This window comes from Arachis ipaensis, chromosome B09 (genome assembly GCF_000816755.2).
Source record: "Arachis ipaensis cultivar K30076 chromosome B09, Araip1.1, whole genome shotgun sequence".
Taxonomy (NCBI): domain Eukaryota; kingdom Viridiplantae; phylum Streptophyta; class Magnoliopsida; order Fabales; family Fabaceae; genus Arachis; species Arachis ipaensis.
Genome location: NC_029793.2, coordinates 12,890,200 through 12,909,667, shown reverse-complemented (window position 1 = coordinate 12,909,667; position 19,468 = coordinate 12,890,200). Strand labels below are relative to the sequence as shown.

At 37.3% G+C, this 19,468-nt stretch overlaps 1 long non-coding RNA gene across 1 annotated transcript in view; it reads left to right on the top strand.

Annotated features, from left to right (window-relative positions):
- The window catches only part of LOC110267134, a 16,443-nt gene extending 4,937 nt beyond the window's left edge, over positions 1-11,506 (top strand). The window contains exon 3 of the long non-coding RNA XR_002354483.1: positions 11,497-11,506. This is a non-coding gene — a long non-coding RNA (uncharacterized LOC110267134). The remainder of the gene's footprint in view (positions 1-11,496) is intronic.

Here is a 19,468-nt window from a genome sequence, read left to right as displayed (position 1 = left end):
ACTCGATACTCTGTTGACCCTACGACGTAAGTGTGACCGGGCACTATATAAATTCCCGGGAATGTTACCCCCATTGAGCAATATTGATTATTTGAGAAAAATCTATGCATAGACTCTTGGGGATGCACGTCGGGGGACAGTCTAAGGACAATTCAGACTTGTCGGGTTGGCTGGATAACCGACAGATGAGCCTCATCAGCCATAGGACAGGCATGCATCATGTGCATATTACTTGAATTACTTGCTTGTGCTCTAATTGGGTGTGCCTATCTGTATTTGCCATGCTAAATGTGTATTTGTTACCTGCAGTAGTTGTAACCTTCTTGTGTTTGCCTTTGTCTGTTTAGTTGTCTGTGAAAATGCATGATGGAGTTGGAGGTATGGAAGAATGGCAGTATATGACTTAGATTTAAGGTTAAGTTAAGTTAGGTTTAAATATTCTTAGAAAACCACTTTTTATGGCTTCTGTTTAATACTTTAAGCTCTATAATCTGAGTGTCGGTGTTCTAGGATTGCCTCTGGCATTCCCAGGACCTTATATATTATGTGTGTGGCACCTTTACCATACTGAGAACCTCCGGTTCTCATTCCATACTATGTTGTTGTTTTTCAGATGCAGGTCGAGAGGCATCTCGTTAGGCGTCTGGACTCTTGAAGCGGAGTGGTTACTGGGATATTTTGTTATGCTATGATGTATATATATGTACTTAGCTTTCTCTCCGCATGACTTATTCTTTTTGATCCTCTTAGAGGTTTATGGAGAGGCAGGATTGTGTATATGTACTTTTGGATTTTGGATATGTATGTATATATGTGTAAATATTCTCCGGCCAGTCTTGACTTCGCAGGCTGAGTTAGGAGCTTGTTATTTTGTATCTTTGGTATTCTACTCCTACTTCTGTTATCTTATGTTTGATAGTTATGATTTTCTTAGCACGTAAGTTAACTCGTTCCTTGAGCGTAGCGCCTTTATTGTGCGATTTTTATTTCCCCCTTTTCTTCAAGGCTCCTAGCATATTATAATTCTTCTGCTATTATATGTACTCATTTTATTTTAGAGGTCGTAATACCTCACCACCTTTGTTTTACGACTTAAGCGTAAAGCTTAGTGTGGTAGGGTGTTACACCGGTGACTTTTTTCGACAGTAACGTTGGCGCCATAATATATTGTTTTTCGCACTATTACCATCGGATTATTTCCTCGGTAAATCCGACGATAATGTCAATATTTTTTTTTAAATTGTGGCGCAATTTTTTTAATTTTTTTCTTTTTAATTTTAATTTTTTATTTAAATTTATTTTTCACACAATTAATGGTCAATTTATAAATAATAAAACTAATTATGTAATATTAAATATCAAATGTTCAAATAAATCAAATAAATACAATGAGACAATAAAACAGAACCCTAATCACTAAAGATCCAGGTAGTCATCGTCGTCATTCCCGTAGTCCTGCTGAGGCAGTGGAGAAGGTGGTGATGCCTGTGTACCACCAGCAAGACCGCTGCCACTAGCAGGGATGATGCCAGTGGCGCGCATCAGTACCCTAAGTTTAAAATTTTAGAAAACCCTAAATTCAAAACAAGTTTAGTACCCTAAGTTTAGAACTAAATAAGGAACAGAAATCAGAACCAATTAATTTCAACATTTGAAATTTATTCCTAATATAACCAAAACCGATTAAACATACAAAGTTGACCTAATCTGGTTAAAAATGACCAACTTAATTAATCTTGTACTATTAAATAAATGCCTCAATCATTCAAAGATTCAAAAGTTTTGGTCAATTAAAAATAAATTAAATTCCATTATCAATGCATAATAACAATCATAACATGCAAACAAGCATTGATTTTCAAGAATTAGACCAAAAATTGTATTAAAAGCTCTGAAGCATATTGACGAACACTTGGCATGCACAAACATTAAACATGCAAAATCAAGATCAAATAACAATTTACAACCCCAATTTCAAATCAACAATCAACACCAACAACAAATAATTCAAAACTAGCAACAACCAAGCATAATCCAAATTATCCAATCATTTTTCAGCAATTCAGAACCTAATAATCTAATCTCACCTATCCTAACCATTTAAAATCCATTAACAGAAAATTAATTCAAACTAGAAATCAGATTAATGAAACTAAAACTAACTGAAACAGAAATTAAAAACAGAAGAGTAGTAACCTGGGTTGCTAGAACGAAATGGAATGAAGAAGTTGAAAGGAGTTGCAGCGGCACTATGATGTTGCCGTTACGAGGAGCGGCAAACGAACGGTCACCGGAGTTGGATGCTACCCGGAACGAGCTAGGAACAAGGGCTGTGTGATACGGACCAAGCTAGAGTGGGTTAGAGAGAGAAGGGAAGAAAGAGAAGAGAGAGGTGGCGGCTTAGGGTGGCCGGCAGCGATAGAGAAGGCGAAGGGGTTAGAGAGAGAAAGGGCAGAGGGGTAGAGAGATTACCATTGAAAAATCTGACAGTAAACCATTGTGAGTCACCAAAACGCAGCATTTCACTAAGTGTGTTTACCGTCGAAAAAATGCAACGGTAAATCTGACCCTAAAGGACGCGCCAATTTTTTCTTGTTTCCCGCCAAATATTACCGGTGAATTTACCATTGGGAACATAAATCCACCGGTAGTTACTAAATGTTACCAATTCAACGTCGTTACTGCCAGTAAATCTGATGATAAATCCGCCGCTACTCTACGATGCTAAATCCGACGGTACCCAACTTTTTCTTGTAGTGAATGACGCCAAAGTTTACCAACGGTTACCCTCGGCTCTACCGTGGGTAAACTTAATCCTCGAAAAAAATGCTTCCCATTTTGTTGATGCTGCTGTGGTTCGTCGTTGGTAATCTCTGCCTCCTCAAAGACAATCAGTGTATCTGTCGATAATGAGCTCTTTTACAGCAGTGAATTTAAGCTTTTCCTCTCACTTAATTTTTATAATTTACTCGATCCATGCATTTTAAAGTATTGTCGCTTTTACTTTTCAATAAAGTTAGAGGACAAATTTTTTTTTTAGTCAAGTCTAACCAAATTTCACTTACTATATGCGCACTTTGTCATCATCGTTCTTATATATGTTCAGTAAAACTACTGATTAAGAAATTTTGATACACATCACATAAATTTTGGTGCACAACATATAAATTTTGGTGTACAATACAGAAATTATTGAAGGATAACATGTCAAGAATATTGACACTCAACCAACAAAATACACACAGCACAAATATTTTGGTGTACAGTGCAAATATTTTGGTGTACAACACAGAAAAGTTAGTGTATAACATAAAACTTTTAAAGGATGACATGCTCAAAACATTAATACGCAAGTAACAAAATACATTCGCGGCATATGCAAAAATTTATGTGTTATGTGCAAATATTTTTATACTATGTACAAAAATTTCTATGCTATATTTATAAGATTTTTATTTGAAATTTTTTTTGCATTATGTGCAAAAATTTATGTGTTAGAAAAATGTAGAGAAGGATAAAGCAATGGCACACGCACTGTGTCTACAAATAAATTAAATTCAATTAGTTAAAGTCCCAAATTCACTTTTTTATTTCTCTATCATTTTAACTATTATTTAACTAATCAAATTTAGTTTTTGTACCGTCACTCTTTTATTCCCTTAAATCCTCTTCTTATTTTTATATTTTTAACATTTTTTTCTATTCATTGTCTAATGGTTATCTTCTCTTCATCAAAAAGTAAATTTTAAATTCTCTATTTTTTTATACAGCTCTCCATGTCTATATGTATCTTTTTTTTTCTTTTTTACCAAAGATAAGTTAATTGTATTTCTTTAAAAAAGAAACAACAATGTCCAAAAAGGGACAAAAAGAAGCAATTGGGTATTAATTCAAACAATTATAATTTAAGTATTAGTCTAATATTTTATTTTTTTCATGACTTTATATATTTTCTTTTATTCTTAATTTATTCATCCTTATTACTTATATTTTATCTTTTGCTCTATTCATTCCTATAGAGCCTGAGGGACGGACTGACTGTGCTTCTGTGCATTCTCCGTATATGTGTCTATGTGCTATTAGGATATCTAAGTGATATATGTGGCATAAATGTTCATGAGCATGCATTTGGAACTTAAAGCACTAAACTTGCGATATTGAGACTGATCAACTTGATATCACTTGTTTGGTGTGTATAGGGACTAGATGTTGACTCGCGGACGTGGTCCCGGGTGAGGTAGAGGCAGAATAGGAAATGCTATTCCTGAAGTGACAAGGAATAATCCTAACCCTGTAGACTTTTTGGCTGCCCTGGGAAACATGGTTGTGGCTATGCAGGTGACAGCCGAAGCTCTGGAAAACCATATAAACAATGGGAACCATGGGAATAACAATGAAGATGGCCCTATGATGCTTGCCACATTCCTGAAGGTTCACCCTCCAACCTTCCTGGGAACCTCAAACCCCACTGAGGCCGATAATTGGGCCCAAGCAATTGAATGGTCGCTACAGGCTCAACAGGTTCTTGAGGAGCAGTAGGTTTTGGAACTTATCAGCTTCAAGCTAAGGCCCAGTATTGGTGGCAAGGAACACGACAAATCCTGCAGCCAGATGGTGTCGTGATTTCTTGGGAATTATTCCGAACGGAATTCTACAAGAAGTATTTTCTCAGTTCGGCTAGAAACGCCAAGGAACTTGAATTGATGCAATTAAAGCAAGAGCAGATGACTGTTACTGAGTATACCAATAAGTTTGAAGAATTATGCCAATTCTCTCGCATTTGTCAAGGCGTTCCAGAGGATTTTTCTGAATGGAAGTGCATCAAGTATGAGGGAGGTCTTCAGAGTGAGATTCTAAACTCCGTGGCACCAACAGAGATCAGAGTGTTCTCTGAACTTGTAAACAAGAGTAGGATGGTTGAAGAATGTGTGAGAAAGGCGGCAGTAGAGAAAGGAAGCATGAGAATGCCTTTTCAGAGGAATCAGGGGAGAAACTTTGCACCGAGGGGCAGGAATTTCAAACGTGGAGGCTTTATCCCTCAAAATAATTAGGGGCAAGGCAACTTCAGGAGGCCGACTCACAATACTAATCATGGAAGAAGATTTGGGAAACAGCCACAGCAGGACTTGAACTATCAGAGGTGCGGGAAGCATCATCCAGGAGTTCCATGTAGATTGGGTATGGGAGTGTGCTATTTCTACGGGCAACCTGGGCACCTAGCTTGGAGCTACCCAGAAAAGAAAAAATATGAGACTGGCAGAGTGCAGCAGCCAGGGAGAGTATATACTACTTATACAGCAGGCACTAAGGGGTCAGAGACACTGATTAGAGGTAACTGTGAGATAGCCAGTAAAATTTTAAGTGCATTGTTTAATTCTGGAGCAACACATTCATTCATTGCGTTTGAAAAGGTTGATGAGTTAGGATTGAAAATAGTGGTCTTGTGTTATGATTTAAAGGTATATAATGCTACCCATGAAACTATGGTGACTAGGTTAGGATGTCCACAAGTTCCATTTCGAGTACAACAACGTGAATTCGTGCATGATCTGATTTGTCTGCCGATGATTGGTCTTGATCTCATCTTAGGACTAGATTGGTTGTCCAAGAACTATGTCTTGCTTGATTGTTCTGAGAAAATGGTATGCTTTATGTCGGAAGGGTCAGAAGCGCCTGTCGTGGTGAATCACTATTATTTGAACTCTATGATGGTAAATTGTTCAGGGACTGAATGTCAGGGCATTATGCTATTAACTGCGGGTATTTCGGGTGATGATCAAAGCTTGGAGCAGATTTTGGTTGTTTGTGAGTTTTCAGAGGTGTTTTCGGACGATATTGATGATTTTTCACCTAACCGGGAGGTTGAATTCGCTATTGAGTTGGTGCCTGGAGCCGGTCTAATCTCAATTGCTCCTTATAGGATGTCACCTCTAGAAATGGCCGAGCTGAAGGCTCAAGTAGAAGATTTGTTGGGTAAACACTTTATTTAGCCGAGTGTTTCTCTGTAGGGAGCGCCAGCACTACTGGTAAAGAAGAAATACGGAAGTATGCGCCTGTGTATCGATTATGGGCAGCTGAATAAGGTTATTGCAAAGAACAAATATTCGTTACCAAGAATTGATGACCTAATAGACCAGTTACAAGAAGCTGGTGTGTTTTCTAGGATTGATTTGCAATTTGGATACCACCAGATAAGGGTTAGAGACGAGGATATTCCCAAAACTTCTTTCAGGATGCGTTATGGTCATTATGAGTACACAGTAATGTCTTTTGGATTGACTAATGCTCCGGCAATATTCATGGATTACATGAATAGAATTTTCCATCTGTATCTGGATAAGTTTATTGTCGTATTCATCGATGACATTCTTATTTACTCTAAGACAGAAGATGAGCATGCATATCACTTACGGACTGTGCTGCAAATCTTGAAAGATAGGAATTTGTATGCTAAGCTATCTAAGTGTGAGTTCTGGAAAACTGAAGTGAAGTTTCTTTGCCACGTGGTGAGCAAGCAGGAAATAGCAGTAAATCCTACTAAGGTTGAAGCATAGATGAATTGGGATCGACCAACTTCAGTGACGAAGATCAGGAGTTTCCTAGGTTTGGAGGGTTATTATCGGAGATTCATTAAAGGGTTTTCACATCTTGCTTTACCTTTAACCAAGCTGACTAGAAAGGATGTACCTTTTGTTTGGACTTCTGAGTGCGAGGAGAGTTTTCTAGCATTGAAATAGAGTTTGACCACTGCACCTGTGCTAGTACTGCTTGAGCCAAGCGAGCCGTTTGAAGTATATTGCGATGCATCCCTGAAGGGCCTGGGGTGCGTGCTGATGCAGCACTATAAAGTTGTTGCATATGCCTTACGGCAGTTAAGGCCGCATAAGATAAACTATCCAACTCACGATTTAGAACTCACTGTTGTAGTGTTTGCCCTGAAGATCTGAAGACACCATCTCTATGGTGTTAAGTTTTAAATTTTCTCATATCACAAGAGCTTAAAGTACCTCTTTGAGCAGAAAGAGTTAAATATGCGTCAGAGGAGGTGGACGGAGCTTCTGAAAGACTATGACTTCGAGTTGAACTACCATCCTGGAAAGGCAAATGTTGTGGCAGATGCCTTGAGTCGGAAGTCTCTGTGCTGCTTGGATGATGCTGCAAGAGGAAGAGTTACTAAAAGCATTCCAAGGGTTGAAACTGGGAGTCAAAGTAAGTCAACTACAGATTTCAAGTGATTTCAAAGCTGAACTCCTAAAGGCTCATTAGAATGACAAAGAATTGTATAAGATTTTGCCGGCGATTGAGCAAGGCAAACAATGGAGCGTGTCAGAAGATAAGGATGGTTTCTGGAGGTTCAAGGACCGGATTATTGTGCCAGATGTCGGAGAATTACAACAAAGCATCTTAAAGGAAGCTCACAAGAGTGGATTCTCAATCCATCTGGGAAGCACCAAGATGTATCATGATCTGAAGAAGATGTTTTAGTGGCCAGGGATGAAAAATGATGTGGTGTTGCACGTTTCCAAGTGTTTAACTTGCCAGAAGGTTAAAATTGATCATCAAAGACCATCAGGAACCCTTCAGTCTTTGGAGATTCCACAGTAGAAATGGGAGAGTATTGCAATGGACTTCGTGTTGGGTTTACCAAGAACTCGAACGGGTTATGATGCCATTTGGGTGGTTGTGGATTGACTGACCAAGTCGGCTCACTTTCTCCCCATTCAGATAAGTTGCACGATGGAGGAGTTAGCACGATTATACATTAAGGAAATTGTGAGGTTACATAGCGTACCTTCCACCATTATATCTGACAGGGATCCTCGATTCACATAAAGGTTCTGGAGAGCCTTTTAGTGAGCATTTGGCACTCAATTAAGTCTAAGCACTGCATATCACCCTCAAACAGATGGCCAGTTAGAAAGAACAATCCAAACTTTGGAGGATATGCTGAGAGCTGGTGTTTTGGACCAGCTGGCGAGCTGGAATCGGTATATGCCCCTAGTGGAGTTTGCTTATAACAACAGCTACCATGCGAGTATTGGAATGGCTCCGTATGAAGCTTTGTATGGTAGAAAATGTCAATCTTTGCTATGCTGGTATGAAGCTGGGGAAAGGAGCTTGTTAGGGCCTGAGATGATAGCTGAGACCACAGAGAAGATAAAGAAGATCCGTAGTCGAATGCTTATAGCTCAAAATCGTCAGAAGAGCTATGCTGATCAAAGGCGGAATCCTTTGAAGTTTGAGGTAGGAGAACACGTCTTTCTGAAAGTTACTCCAACCACCGGAGTGGGAAGAGCCATTAAGACTAAGAAATTGAATCCCCGTTACATTGGACTATTTGAGATCCTGAAGAGAACTGGACCAGTGGCTTATAGGATCGCTTTACCGCCGCATCTTTTGAACCCATACGACGTGTTTCACATGTCGCAGCTTTGTAAATACACCCCTGATGCAAGTCACGTTCTAGAACCAGAATCGGTTCCAGTGAGGGAAGATTTGACACTACCAGTAACTCCGGTTAGGATTGATGACACCAGTATCAAGCGGTTATGCGGAAAGGAGGTCTCTTTAGTGAAAGTAGCTTGGAGTCAGGCTGGTATTGAAGATCATACTTGGGAGCTTGAGTCAGATATGCGGAAGGACTACCCACACCTCTTTTCAGGTAACTGAATCTGAATTTTGAGGACAAGATTCTTAATTAGGTGGGAAGGATATAAACCCTGCTAAAATTAGTAAATAATTAGTCAATAAATTGTTAATAAGGAAAATTAGAAATGAAAATCATATATTAAAATAGGATAGAGCTCTTTAAAATGAGAATTTTGACACTAATTTCGAAGAATTTGGCCCAAGATTGGGCCGGACGGGTCGAACCGGTTGGACCGGACCCAAACCAGGCCCGTGGGCCCAACTGGACCCATCACTTAAATGGGCAGAAGCTCATCTCCTTCCCCATTCAGCAAAGAAGCATGCTGAACAGCCAAGGGAAGAGGAGAGCTTCCAAACCCTCACCACAACATCAATCCACCAATCACCGCACTGTTTGCGGCCACGCGTCCACCGCATCGAGCTCTACAATTCTATCGGATTAATTTCATACGTAAGCTTCAATCTCACCCTAGCCTCTGTATCCCTCAATTTTCGAAATTAAAGAGAACGCATGTTGAGATTTTGTTTAATTTGGTACTTTAGGTTCAATTTAGCTTGTGGAGCTTGACAGATTTAGTTCGTTTAGTCCGTGGGCACGGTGAGAGTCCTAAACTCTAGTTATTTCTTGTTTGGATTATGTTGGATATTGAATTGTTGGGTATATGTATGTATATATATGTGTTAGGTATATGAATGTATGATATAGAGACCTTGGAATCATTGGAAGCTTAATTTGAGAGCTTGGTGGAGTTAGAGTTGAATCTTGGTGATTGAAGGATTGCCCCTTTTGCCTTGTGGATTGCTTTGGTTAGTACGTGGAAATCGGCCAAGGTATGGTTTAGGTTTCGCGTATATAATATATAATGTCGTGTGAAAACTTAGGCTAGAGAACCATAGGATAAGCTGGAATGATTATGTGTATTGGATGTTTAGTAAAAATGATATGGTATGAGAATGTGTGGTGTTCACTTGGTTTTGTTGGTATTGGAATGATGAATGATGATGTGATGATGTTTGAAGAACTTGTGATCATGGCAATATGCATATATAGGTTGGTATGTTGATGTTTGTTGATAAACTTGTGAAGTTTAGGTTAAAGTGAGATGTTATTGAATTGAGAAATGGTAGGATTGTAAAGATTATTGTGATATTGTCAAAAGTGTGTTATATTGGTGATTATACATATGATAAGTTGGGTTGGAAAGAGTTTTAAAGAGAAAATGAGTTTTGAGGTTTTTGTGAAATTTGGTTTTTAGCCGAACTTCGGCAACCCATAACTTAGCTTCTGGACCTCCAAATGATTTCAAACTTATTTCGTATGAAAATTGGGTCTTTGAAGTTTACGCCGTTTGAAGAACGAAGGAAAAATGATTTAAAACAAAAAAGTTATGCGCGTCGGAAGTTTAAGGTTTAAAATGGTGAATCTGCAGGTTTCATACTTAATAAAATTTTTGGTAACACGTATGCCCACGCGTACGCGTGACATGAGATTTTTGCATATGCATAACGCCCTTCGCATATGGAAGCTTCTGTCTCCCACGTATGCGTGCGCGTACGAGTCTATGCGTGCGCGTCATGGGCTAAATTTGCACGCCCACGCGTACGCGTGACCGACGCGTGCGACTTGGAGTTTATGCGTACGCAAGTTTTTCATATGCAAACATGTGCTTCTGCCTGGCGCATAAGCATATGCGTGGCCGACGCGTGCACAGAGTCCACGCATACGCGTGGCCCTTTTTTTGCAAAATTAGATTTTGAGCTTTTAAACCAAATTTTAAACTTCTAAACCTCTTTTTTCATCCTTTTAGTCTCAAATCCTAGTATGAGGTCTAGTATTAGGATGGAGATAGGAAATTGAGATAACTTGAGGATGAAGTAAAGTAGGAAAAGTGGTGAAATAAATATGAAAATGAGTATAATTGGAGTATATATGATATTGCGGCATGTATGACGTGATTTTGCAAAGATTATAATGGTTATGAATATTATTGTGGCTTTATATACTTAATTGATATGAGATATGAGTTTCCCTGGGTAAAGTACTGTGGCTTGCCCCCACGTGTTCCAGGTTGACACTCAATACTTTATTGGCCATACGATGTAAGATGTGACCGGGTACTCTAAATTCCCGTGAAGGTTGACCCCCATTGAGCAATTCTATATATATATATATATGTGATGACAAGTCATCTTAGCCTAGTTTTACTAGTCTTTTTCTTTGTCTTTATAAGGTTTTATGCACTTTCTTGCATTGTAAGTAAGTAATTTGGAATGAAAATGCATGGTTTCCTTGAATCAATCAACCACCATTTAATTGATACTAAATCATGAGGTTCAAGCTAAATTTAATTGATTTTTATTGATTTATAAACCTTGTGAATTTGGTGATACTTTGATTGGTTGTTTTGATTACTTGTAGGTGAAGAAAAGAAGAAAATAAGAAAGCGTGGCCTAAGAAGCGTGACCCAAGGAGGAGAAGAGTGTGGCAAAGAAAACAATAGAGCATGGCATATGCATAGAGCTCTCTTCAGGAGCAGAGCACTCTCTCAAGGGAGCACAAACTATGAGCCAAGAAAGCAAGGCATGATGCTACGCTCCCATTGAGAGCGGAGCACAATTTGGAGCCAAGAAATAAAGAAGAGAAGAATGATGCTCTGCTCTCCTTGAGAGCATTATCGGGCTTCACTCAAGAATAAAATCAAGGAAGAAGCTTGCCAGTGAAGGCCACAAGGTTCGGACTCATGAGCAAGGGGGAATGGGGGAGCGCTACACATGAAGGAAATAAGCCAAAAATGGCTAAAATGATACCTCCAAGGATCGAACACAGCACCTTAAGGAAGCAAGGAGCAAGGTGCCACTTTGTGCATAGAAGAAATCAGCCAGTGCATGCTTCCCCAAGGTTTCGAACTTGGGACCTCACCCAAGCAAGAGGAATGCTACGCTCTTGCTGAGAGCAGAGCGCTACTCTCCTTAGCCATTGCACAAATTTGACACGGTCAGGGGAACATGAGGCGCAACATGACACGGCAAGGAGGGAGCTTGGTGCGCACAAGACATGCCAACACAAGCCAATACTCCGCTCCCCACAAGAGCAGAGCGCTACCCTGGAGTGACCCAAGCCTTGGCACGCAACAAGGAGCTCCAACACAAGCCTCAATGCTCCGCTCCCCACAAGAGCAGAGCATCCTCCTGGGAGCAACATATGGGCTAAAAATTTAATCAAAAATCCAATTTAATTCAATTCTTCACAAAATTAAAAAGTCCACCCAAATTCTAAAATCCAAGAATAGAAAGTGTAAAAATAGAAGCTAGTTTAATTTAGAAAAGAACTTTTGACTTTTGAACTTTTACCTTTTTGCTTCTTTGAGAATTTTCATCTTTTGTAATTTTGAGAGTTTTATTTTGAATTAGGATCTTAGAGAATTGGGGAGGAGAATTGATCTTTCTTCTTCCTTGTTCTTGCTTGAGCACTCTTTACTTCTTGCTTTGGATCTTGGGTGAAGAATTGAAGAACTTCTGTTTCAATCTCACCTTGAGATTTATTGTTAATCTTTCTGCATAATTTTAGAAGTTTTGATTTACATTCAAAAATTCTGTTTACTGCTTTCACTCTTCTACTTCTTCTGCAACTTACTTTTCCATTTCTTTTGCAATTATTCTTATTGGATCAAGGAAGGATTTGAGATCTAGACTTGTTTTCTAGTCTCTTCCACTCCTGAGATCTTCAATCTTTCTTTTAATTTCTACAATTGAGCTACATTCACTTTTTGTTTTAATTTTTAAGCATTGTTACTTTTCTGTTTGAGATCCACTCCAACTTAATTCATCTTTTGCTTCTTTGTCAATTATCATTATACTTCTACTTGTTTAATTTCTACAACCCCAGTTCCTAATTCCTTTTATAATTCCAGCAATTTACATTTCTTGCATTTTAAGATTCAGTCATTTACATTTCTTGCAATCTAAGCTTCTGCAATTTAAATTACTTGTTCTTTAAGATTCAGCACTTTTACTTCCGGTTCTCTTTAATTTACTGCAATTCTTCCCTCTCCCTTTAAATTTCATGCAATTTAGCTTCTGCTGGATACCAATAACTCAAATCAACTATTCTTTGCTTGACTAAATCAACCACTAAACTAAAATTGCTCAATCCTTCAATCCCTGTGGGATCGACCTCACTCACATGAGTTATTATTACTTGATGCGACCCGGTACACTTGCCGGTGAGTTTTGTGTTGGATCTTTTTCCACACATCAATATATATATATATATATATATATATATATATATATATATGGGAAAAAACTATGCATGGACTCTTGGGGATGCGCATCGGGGATAGTCCATGGTTTAGCAAACCGGACTTGTCGGGTTGGCATGATAACCGACAGATGAGCCTCATCAGCCATAAAGAAGGCATGCATCATATGCATATTGCTTGATTTATTTGTTGTGCATTAACTGGGTGTGCTTAAATGTATTTGCCATGCTAAATGTATAATTGTTAACTGCAGAACTCTTACTCTACTTGTGTTTGTCTTTATCTGCTTGACTGTCTCTGAAATAACGTTGCCAATGGGGGAACAGACGGAAGGTGGATAGGTTTATTGTTACAGTTAGGATTAAGTTGAGTTTGGAATTCTATAGAATACCTACCCCCTTTGTGGTTTCTATTTAGTAACTTAAGTTTTATAATCTGAGTGTCGGTATTCTAGGATTGTCTCTGGCATTCCCAGGACCTTATTTATGTATTATATGCGTAGCACCTTTACCATGCTGAGAACATGCGGTTCTTACCCCATACTGTGTTGTTGTTTTCAGATGCAGGTCAAGAGGCTCCTCGCTAGGCGTCTGGACTTCTGAAGTGGAGTAGTCTCTGGGTTTATTTTGATGTACAGCTTTATATATATGTACTTAGCTTTCTCTCCAAGAAACTTGTTTATTTTGTCCCTTCTAGAGGTTTAAGGAGAGTTAAGTTTTCAGCTATGTATTTTGAGTTTTCGAGATATGTATATATATGTAAATATTCTCCGGCCAGCCTTAGCTTCGCAGGCTGAGTTAAGAGCTTGTTATTCTGTACTTTTGACCCTCCATTCCCGCTTGCTACTTAGTTACACATATGATATCTAGGTTTCTTAGCACGCAAGAAATCTCGTTTTCTGAGCGATGCGCTTTTTATTTTGCGATTTTGTTTTACATGTTTTCCAAGGCTCCTCGTATATTACTCTTTTTCAGATACTATTATGTATATATTTTGTTTTAGAGGTTGTAATACTACACCACCTTTGTTTTACGGCTTAAGCGTAAAGGTTTTTGTGCTAGGGTGTTACAACTAGTGTATCATTAGGTGCTAATGTGCTAATTCATTATGTCTTTTATTATTAAATGTGTATAAAAAAATTAGTTAGGATAATAAGCTATCTATAATTTAATTAAAATATTTTAAGTTTAAATTTTAGAAATAAAAAATATTTTTTATAAATTATATATAATGAATAGTATTTTAAGAATAAAAATATTTATTAATTTTTTAATTATATATAATGAATAATATTTTAAGAATAAAAGTGTTTACTAACTTATTTTCAATTTTTATATCTTCATAATATATGAAGCACGAACACTTCGCTGAGTTGCCGTGTCCGTGACGAATAAGATTCTTGCTAATTTAGAATTTTTATAAAAATATATTGTGTTGCTAGTATAGCTTTTAAACCAACAGAGAATCCTTTGTGCAAAAATTTTGGTTGTCACAAGTAACAAACTCCTAAATAAATTGATAACCAAAGTATTTAAACCTCGGGCCGTCTCTCAAGGAATTGCAGGAAGGTGTTCTTATTATTGGTTATGAGTCTTGTAAATTGGGAGTTTTTTAAAATAAGGAACATGTAATTTAAATGACAAGAAAAATAAATTAATAATAATAAAATATCTTGGCAAGGTATAAGAAATTGAGGTCCTATCCTAGTTATCCTTATCAGGTATGATGAGAATTGGATTCTGCTCCCACTTTAATTAACCCTTGCTAAACAAAGGAAGGTCAAGTGGAATAATTAATTTGATCCTCAAGTCCTAGTCAATTCCTATGGAAAGACTAGAGTTATTGGAGTACAAATTAACCAGCAAGGAATTCCAATTTCAATCAATAGCTGAGTTTGATAACTCAAGTGTTGCTAATTACTTAACCAAAGCCAAAAGGGGAAAATATCTTAAATTAAATTAAAAGCATCCATAACATAAAATAAAGCAAAATCAAATCTGAAATACCTCAAATTGTATTAAATAGAAAATCAATATAAACATAAAGAGTTCATAAACTAAATTGAGAAAATAAATAAAAGGGACATTGAACCTGAAAATTGAGAAGAAGAAATCCTAAATCCTTTAAGAGGAATCATAATCCTAAATCCTAAGAGAGAGGAGAGAGACTCTTTCTCTCTCTCTCTCTCTCTCTCTCTCTCTCTCTCTCTCTCTAAAACTACATCTAAAACCTTAAATTGTGAATTATGAGAACGTGTTGAGTCTCTGCATGTTCCCTGACTTTAATCTGTGTTTCTGGGCTGAAAACTGGGTCAAAACGCGGCCCAAAATCGCCCCCAGCATTTTCTGAATTTTCTGCAGATCGCGCATGTCACGCGTCCGCGTCGGTCACGCGTATGCGTCACTGGCCGAATTTCCTTTCCACGCGTGCGCGTCAGGCGCGCGCTCGTGTCGTTGTGCTGATCTGCTTCCACGCGTATTCGTCAGGCACGCGTACGCGTCACCGTGATTTTCTCCGTTTTGCGCGCACGCGTGAGCCATGCATGCGCGTCACTTCTCGCTGGTTGTCTCCTTTATTTCTTGTGCTCCTTCTATTTTTGCAATCTTCTTCTCCATTCTCTAAGCCATTCCTGCCTTATAAAGCCTGAAACACTTAACGCCCAGATCACGACATCGAATGGTATAAAGGAGAAATTAAAATACACAATTTAAAGCTTTAGGAAGCAAGTTTTCAATCATAGAATAAATCCAGGAAGGAATTGTAAAACCATGCAAATCATATGAATAAGTGGGTGAAAAGATGATAAAAACCACTCAAATTAGCACAAGATAAACCATAAAATAGTGGTTTATCAACCTCCCCACACTTAAACATTAGCATGTCCTCATGCTAAACTCAAAGAGATAAAGAGAATTAATAAGGGACAGTGAGACTCATGAAATGCAACCTAAATATTAATGCAATTATATGCTAAAATGACTCTACCTACTTGGTTAAAGGTAAACAAGTTCTCCAAGACAAATATAGACTAATTTCCACTAATTCAAATCGTATAATAAAAAGCAAGTAAACTTGTAAGAAGAGAGCTCATGAAAGCAGGGAACATAGAATCAAGCATTGAACCCTCACTGGTAGTGTATATCACTCTAGTTCTCAAGTGTCTAGGGTCAATCACTCTACTCTTCCCTAATCATGCTTTCTAAACTTTGTTCTTCATCTAACCAATCAACAAGTATTTAATGTACCAATGCAAACATCATGAGGTCTTTTCAGGGTTGTAATGGGGCCAAGGTAAAGGTGATGGTATATATATGGCTAAGTGAGCTATAAATTGAATCCTTGACTAACCTAAGTTCTCACCTAACATACATTCTATATACTTTTAAATTCATGCCTAGCTACCCAAAATTCCCACTTTTTCATCTCATACTCATGTATCAACTTTTCTTTAATTTTATCACGTATGCATTGATTTTTCATTAATTTAACATTGGGGTAATTTTGTCCTCTTATTTATTAACTTATTTATTGAATATTTTTTTTTTGGATTTTTTCTTCTTTTTTTTATATAGAAAAATAAACATAACTTATCAATGCACATGGATTTTTAATTTTTCTAGTCTCACATGAGTAGGTACCCAAATTCCCAATATTTTATCAAAGTAAAGACATAACACATTTCCTTATTAACCCACGTTCCCACAGTTTCCCCGCACTTAGTTAACACACTATCTTAAGCTAACCAAAGATTCAATTGGGGTATTTAATTTATTTTTCTGCTTAAGGCTAGTGATGTGGTAAAATATAGAACAAATGGGGATTAAAAAGGCTCAAAGTGGCTAACAAAGGTAAATATAAGGGTAGGCTATTTGGGATAAGTGAGCAAAAACAAGTAATGGCCTCAATCATATGCAAGCATGTAAATACACTAAATGATGGACATATAGAATGGAATAAAATCTAGATTGCAGTTATAGAGAAGGAAACACACAAGAATAAAATATTTATGGTTAAATAATGTAACCATATAAATAAGCTCAAAATCTCACGGGTTGTGTGTTCTTTGGCTCAGAAACCATATTCCAAATACAACTTCAAACAAGTTTAACACAAAAATTTTGATTTTAAATTAGTGAAAATTTTCAAAAATAGGGTCCTAGAAAGACTTATTATTTTTCAACCAAGTAGTACGTAAATGCAAACAATCAACTACACATGCAATCTATTATGCAATGCAATAATGAAATAATAAAGAAAATAAGACATTGGTGTTGAGAAGAGAATAACTAACCCATGGAGATCGATATCGACCTCCCCACACTTAAAGATTGCACCGTCCTCGATGCATGCTGAGATGTACAGGTGGACGGGCTATTCCAACTGGCGCTTTTCTCCAAAGATTTTGCAGATGGACTTGTTTGTCTCCCCATGTAAACGTTTTCCGGTTCCCTTCCGGGTGGCCATCTTGAAAGAAAAATGGAAGAAAAGTATGGGTATTATAAAATTTTTATAAAAATATATTGCGTTGGTAGTATAGCTTCTAAACCAACAGAGAATCCTTTCGTGCAAAAATTTTGGTTGTCACAAGTAACAAACCCCTAAATAAATTGATAACCGAAGTATTTAAACCCCGGGTCGTCTCTCAAGGAATTGCAGGGAGGTGTTCTTATTATTGGTTATGAGTCTTGTAAATTGGGAGTTTTTTAAAATAAGGAACATGTAATTTAAATGACAAAAAAAATAAATTAATAATAATAAAATCTCTTGGAAAGGTATAAGAAATTGAGGTCCTATCCTAGTTATCCTTATCAGGTGTGATGAGAATTGGATTCTGCTCCCACTTTAATTAACCCTTGCTAAACAAAGGAAGGTCAAGTAGACTAATTAATTTGATCCTCAAGTCCTAGTCAATTCCTATGGAAAGACTAGAGTTATTGGAGTACAAATTAATCAGTAAGGAATTCCAATTTCAATCAATAGCTGAGTTTGATAACTCAAGTGTTGCTAATTACTTAACCAAAGCCAAAAGGAGAAAATATCTTAAATTAAATTAAAAGCATCCATAACATAAAATAAAGCAAAATCAAATCTGAAATACCTCAAATTGTATTAAATAGAAAAACAATATAAACATAAAGAGTTCATAAACTAAATTGAGAAAATAAATAAAAGGGACATTGAACCTGAAAATTGAGAAGAAGAAATCCTAAATCCTTTAAGAGGAATCCTAATCCTAAATCCTAAGAGAGAGGAGAGAGCCTCTCTCTCTCTCTCTCTCTCTAAAACTACATCTAAAACCTCAAATTGTGAATTATGAGAACGTGTTGAGTCTCTGTATGTTCCCTGACTTTAATCTGTGTTTCTGGGCCAAAAACTGGGTCAAAACGCAGCTCGAAATCGCCCCCAGCATTTTTTGAATTTTCTGCAGATCGCGCATGTCACGCGTCCGCGTCGGTCACGCGTACGCGTCACTGGCCGAATTTCCTTTCCACGCGTGCGCGTCAGGCGCGCGCTCGCGTTGTTGCGCTGATCTGCTTCCACGCGTACGCGTCGCCGTGATTTTCTCCGTTTTGCGCGCACGCGTGAGCCATGCGTGCGCGTCACTTCTCGCTGGTTGTCTCCTTTATTTCTTGTGTTCCTTCCATTTTTGCAAGCTTTCTCTCCATTCTCTAAGCCATTCATGCCTTATAAAGCCTGGAACACTTAACGCACAGATCACAGCATCGAATGGTATAAAGGAGAAATTAAAATACACAATTTAAAGCTTTAGGAAGCAAGTTTTCAATCATAGAGTAAATCCAGGAAGGAATTGTAAAACTATGCAAATCATATGAATAAGTGGGTGAAAAGATGATAAAAATCACTCAAATTAGCACAAGATAAACCATAAAATAGTGGTTTATCAGTCCGTGTGTCGGACACATTTTGAACACGATGCTCACCGACACTCGTCCGACGCGCGTGTCTGCTCTGTCCAACCGTGTCTTAATGAAAAATAAAAAATTTTTCTCCCGACACGCCTGGACACACCTAAATACCATCACGTGTCAGCATATCCAGTCTTATTCTTAACAAATATTCTTAAAATAAATTTAGATATAGTATATATTATTATTTATTAAAACAAAAAATATTTTAAATACTTGATATAATTAAAATAAGACATTAAAAATAGTTAAAAATTTTAATTTATATTTTAATATCAATAAAATATCAAAATATCATTACAATTTATCTAAAAATACTTTATACTTTATATGTATGTGTGTCCCCGTGTCATGTAAAATTTTAAAATTCGCATATCGGCGTGTTCCGTATCGTGTTCCGTGTCCGTGTCAATGTCCGTGTATCATAGTGTTCATATAATTAATAATGTTTAACAAAATTTATTTTAGTATATATATATTTGCTTCCGCTCATAAAATTTTTTGGATCCGTCACTGCATACCAAAAAAGCAACACGTATTTTGAAATGGAGGGGTAAAGCTAAACTCTTTTTTTTTATTTTAATCTGGGTTGATATTTAATTTTATAGTTAACTAGCATATTTTTTCGTG